A 5,631-nucleotide genomic window follows, 5' to 3' on the forward strand; every position below is an offset into this window, starting at 1 on the left:
GAAAACAACTCAGAATGTCAAGTTATAATGAAATCTTCATTTTGTGTTAGTTTGTCATGATTTCTTCACGAAAACACGTTTTCCTATAATGGTAGGTCGAACTCTTGTAGGGGATGCGCAGGTATCATGAAAACAACTCAGAATGTCAAGTTATAATGAAATCTTCATTTTGTGTTAGTTTGTCATGATTTCTTCACGAAAACACGTTTTCCTATAATGGTAGGTTGAACTCTTGTAGGGGAAGCGCAGGTTTCATGAAAACAACTCAGAATGTCAAGTTATAATGAAATCTTCATTTTGTGTTAGTTTGTCATGATTTCTTCACGAAAACACGTTTTCCTATAATGGTAGGTTGAACTCTTGTAGGGGAAGCGCAGGTATCATGAAAACAACTCAGAATGTCAAGTTATAATGAAATCTTAATTTTGTGTTAGTTTGTCATGATTTCTTCACGAAAACACATTTTCCTATAATGGTAGGTTGAACTCTTATAGGGGAAGCGCAGGTTTCATGAAAACAACTCAGAATGTCAAGTTATAATGAAATCTTCATTTTGTGTTAGTTTGTCATGATTTCTTCACGAAAACACGTTTTCCTATAATGGTAGGTCGAACTCTTGTAGGGGAAGCGCAGGTTTCATGAAAACAACTCAGAATGTCAAGTTATAATGAAATCTTCATTTTGTGTTAGTTTGTCATGATTTCTTCACGAAAACACGTTTTCCTATAATGGTAGGTTGAACTCTTGTAGGGGAAGCGCAGGTTTCATGAAAACAACTCAGAATGTCAAGTTATAATGAAATCTTCATTTTGTGTTAGTTTGTCATGATTTCTTCACGAAAACACGTTTTCCTATAATGGTAGGTTGAACTCTTGTAGGAGAAGCGCAGGTTTCATGAAATAAACTCAGAATGTCAAGTTATAATGAAATCTTCATTTTGTGTTAGTTTGTCATGATTACTTCACGAAAACACGTTTTCCTATAATGGTAGGTCGAAATCTTGTAGGGGAAGCGCAGGTATCATGAAAACAACTCAGAATGTCAAGTTATAATGAAATCTTCATTTTGTGTTAGTTTGTCATGATTTCTTCACGAAAACACGTTTTCCTATAATGGTAGGTTGAACTCTTATAGGGGAAGCGCAGGTTTCATGAAAACAACTCAGAATGTCAAGTTATAATGAAATCTTCATTTTGTGTTAGTTTGTCATGATTTCTTCACGAAAACACGTTTTCCTATAATGGTAGGTCGAACTCTTGTAGGGGAAGCGCAGGTATCATGAAAACAACTCAGAATGTCAAGTTATAATGAAATCTTCATTTTGTGTTAGTTTGTCATGATTTCTTCACGAAAACACGTTTTCCTGTAATGGTAGGTGGAACTCTTGTAGGGGAAGCGCAGGTTTCATGAAAACAACTCAGAATGTCAAGTTATAATGAAATCTTCATTTTGTGTTAGTTTGTCATGATTTCTTCACGAAAACACGTTTTCCTATAATGGTAGGTTGAATTCTTATAGGGGAAGCGCAGGTTTCATGAAAACAACTCAGAATGTCAAGTTATAATGAAATCTTCATTTTGTGTAAGTTTGTCATGATTTCTTCACGAAAACACGTTTTCCTATAATGGTAGGTCGAACTCTTGTAGGGGAAGTGCAGGTATCATGAAAACAACTCAGAATGTCAAGTTATAATGAAATCTTCATTTTGTGTAAGTTTGTCATGATTTCTTCACGAAAACACGTTTTCCTATAATGGTAGGTCGAACTCTTGTAGGGGAAGTGCAGGTATCATGAAAACAACTCAGAATGTCAAGTTATAATGAAATCATCATTTTGTGTTAGTTTGTCATGATTTCTTCACGAAAACACGTTTTCCTATAATGGTAGGTTGAACTCTTATAGGGGAAGCGCAGGTTTCATGAAAACAACTCAGAATGTCAAGTTATAATGAAATCTTCATTTTGTGTTAGTTTGTCATGATTTCTTCACGAAAACACGTTTTCCTATAATGGTAGGTTGAACTCTTGTAGGGGAAGCGCAGGTTTCATGAAATAAACTCAGAATGTCAAGTTATAATGAAATCTTCATTTTGTGTTAGTTTGTCATGATATCTTCACGACAACACGTTTTCCTATAATGGTAGGTCGAACTCTTGTAGGGGAAGCGCAGCTTTCATGAAAACAACTCAGAATGTCAAGTTATAATGAAATCTTCATTTTGTGTTAGTTTGTCATGATTTCTTCACGAAAACACGTTTTCCTATAATGGTAGGTCGAACTCTTATAGGGGAAGCGCAGGTTTCATGAAAGCAACTCAGAATGTCAAGTTATAATGAAATCTTCATTTTGTGTTAGTTTGTCATGATTTCTTCACGAAAACACGTTTTCCTATAATGGTAGGTCGAACTCTTGTAGGGGAAGCGCAGGTTTCATGAAAACAACTCAGAATGTCAAGTTATAATGAAATCTTCATTTTGTGTTAGTTTGTCATGATTTCTTCACGAAAACACGTTTTCCTATAATGGTAGGTCGAACTCTTATAGGGGAAGCGCAGGTTTCATGAAAGCAACTCAGAATGTCAAGTTATAATGAAATCTTCATTTTGTGTTAGTTTGTCATGATTTCTTCACGAAAACACGTTTTCCTATAATGGTAGGTCGAACTCTTATAGGGGAAGCGCAGGTTTCATGAAAACAACTCAGAATGTCAAGTTATAATGAAATCTTCATTTTGTGTTAGTTTGTCATGATTTCTTCACGAAAACACGTTTTCCGATAATGGTAGGTCGAACTCTTATAGGGGAAGCGCAGGTTTCAAGAAAACAACTCAGAATGTCAAGTTATAATGAAATCTTCATTTTGTGTTAGTTTGTCATGATTTCTTCACGAAAACACGTTTTCCTGTAATGGTAGGTGGAACTCTTGTAGGGGAAGCGCAGGTTTCATGAAAACAACTCAGAATGTCAAGTTATAATGAAATCTTCATTTTGTGTTAGTTTGTCATGATTTCTTCACGAAAACACGTTTTCCTATAATGGTAGGTCGAACTCTTGTAGGGGAAGCGCAGGTTTCATGAAAACAACTCAGAATGTCAAGTTATAATGAAATCTTCATTTTGTGTTAGTTTGTCATGATTTCTTCACGAAAACACGTTTTCCTATAATGGTAGGTCGAACTCTTATAGGGGAAGCGCAGGTTTCATGAAAACAACTCAGAATGTCAAGTTATAATGAAATCTTCATTTTGTGTTAGTTTGTCATGATTTCTTCACGAAAACACGTTTTCCTATAATGGTAGGTCGAACTCTTATAGGGGAAGCGCGGGTTTCATGAAAACAACTCAGAATGTCAAGTTATAATGAAATCTTCATTTTGTGTTAGTTTGTCATGATTTCTTCACGATAACACGTTTTCCTGTAATGGTAGGTGGAACTCTTGTAGGGGAAGCGCAGGTTTCATGAAAACAACTCAGAATGTCAAGTTATAATGAAATCTTCATTTTGTGTTAGTTTGTCATGATTTCTTCACGAAAACACGTTTTCCTATAATGGTAGGTCGAACTCTTATAGGGGAAGCGCAGGTTTCATGAAAACAACTCAGAATGTCAAGTTATAATGAAATCTTCATTTTGTGTTAGTTTGTCATGATTTCTTCACGAAAACACGTTTTCCTATAATGTTAGGTCGAACTCTTGTAGGGGAAGCGCAGGTTTCATGAAAACAACTCAGAATGTCAAGTTATAATGAAATCTTCATTTTGTGTTAGTTTGTCATGATTTCTTCACGAAAACACGTTTTCCTATAATGGTAGGTCGAACTCTTGTAGGGGAAGCGCAGGTTTCATGAAAACAACTCAGAATGTCAAGTTATAATGAAATCTTCATTTTGTGTTAGTTTGTCATGATTTCTTCACGAAAACACGTTTTCCTATAATGGTAGGTCGAACTCTTGTAGGGGAAGCGCAGGTATCATGAAAACAACTCAGAATGTCAAGTTATAATGTAATCTTCATTTTGTGTTAGTTTGTCATGATTTCTTCACGAAAACACGTTTTCCTATAATGGTAGGTTGAACTCTTATAGGGGAAGCGCAGGTTTCATGAAAACAACTCAGAATGTCAAGTTATAATGAAATCTTCATTTTGTGTTAGTTTGTCATGATTTCTTCACGAAAACACGTTTTCCTATAATGGTAGGTTGAACTCTTGTAGGGGAAGCGCAGGTTTCATGAAAACAACTCAGAATGTCAAGTTATAATGAAATCTTCATTTTGTGTTAGTTTGTCATGATTTCTTCACGAAAACACGTTTTCCTATAATGGTAGGTTGAACTCTTGTAGGGGAAGCGCAGGTTTCATGAAAACAACTCAGAATGTCAAGTTATAATGAAATCTTCATTTTGTGTTAGTTTGTCATGATTTCTTCACGAAAACACGTTTTCCTATAATGGTAGGTTGAACTCTTGTAGGGGAAGCGCAGGTTTCATGAAAACAACTCAGAATGTCAAGTTATAATGAAATCTTCATTTTGTGTTAGTTTGTCATGATTTCTTCACGAAAACACGTTTTCCTATAATGGTAGGTTGAACTCTTGTAGGGGAAGCGCAGGTATCATGAAAACAACTCAGAATGTCAAGTTATAATGAAATCTTCATTTTGTGTTAGTTTGTCATGATTTCTTCACGAAAACACGTTTTCCTATAATGGTAGGTTGAACTCTTATAGGGGAAGCGCAGGTTTCATGAAAACAACTCAGAATGTCAAGTTATAATGAAATCTTCATTTTGTGTTAGTTTGTCATGATTTCTTCACGAAAACACGTTTTCCTATAATGGTAGGTCGAACTCTTGTAGGGGAAGCGCAGGTATCATGAAAACAACTCAGAATGTCAAGTTATAATGAAATCTTCATTTTGTGTTAGTTTGTAATGATTTCTTCACGACAACACGTTTTCCTATAATGGTAGGTTGAACTCTTGTAGAGGAAGCGCAGGTTTCATGAAAACAACTCAGAATGTCAAGTTATAATGAAATCTTCATTTTGTGTTAGTTTGTCATGATTTCTTCAAGAAAACACGTTTTCCTCTAATGTTAGATCGAACTCTTGTAGGGGAAGCGCAGGTTTCATGAAATGAACTCAGAATGTCAAGTTATAATGAAATCTTCATTTGCTGTTAGTTTGTCATGATTTCTTCACGAAAACACGTTTTCCTATAATGGTAGGTTGAACTCTTATAGGGGAAGCGCAGGTTTCATGAAAACAACTCAGAATGTCAAGTTATAATGAAATCTTCATTTTGTGTTAGTTTGTCATGATTTCTTCACGAAAACACGTTTTCCTATAATGGTAGGTTGAACTCTTATAGGGGAAGCGCAGGTTTCATGAAAACAACTCAGAATGTCAAGTTATAATGAAATCTTCATTTTGTGTTAGTTTGTCATGATTTCTTCAAGAAAACACGTTTTCCTCTAATGTTAGATCGAACTCTTGTAGGGGAAGGGCAGGTTTCATGAAATGAACTCAGAATGTCAAGTTATAATGAAATCTTCATTTGCTGTTAGTTTGTCATGATTTCTTCACGAAAACACGTTTTCCTATAATGGTAGGTTGAACTCTTATAGGGGAAGCGCAGGTTTCA

Source organism: Paramormyrops kingsleyae, unplaced genomic scaffold, assembly GCF_048594095.1.
Source record: "Paramormyrops kingsleyae isolate MSU_618 unplaced genomic scaffold, PKINGS_0.4 ups37, whole genome shotgun sequence".
NCBI classification, from domain to species: domain Eukaryota; kingdom Metazoa; phylum Chordata; class Actinopteri; order Osteoglossiformes; family Mormyridae; genus Paramormyrops; species Paramormyrops kingsleyae.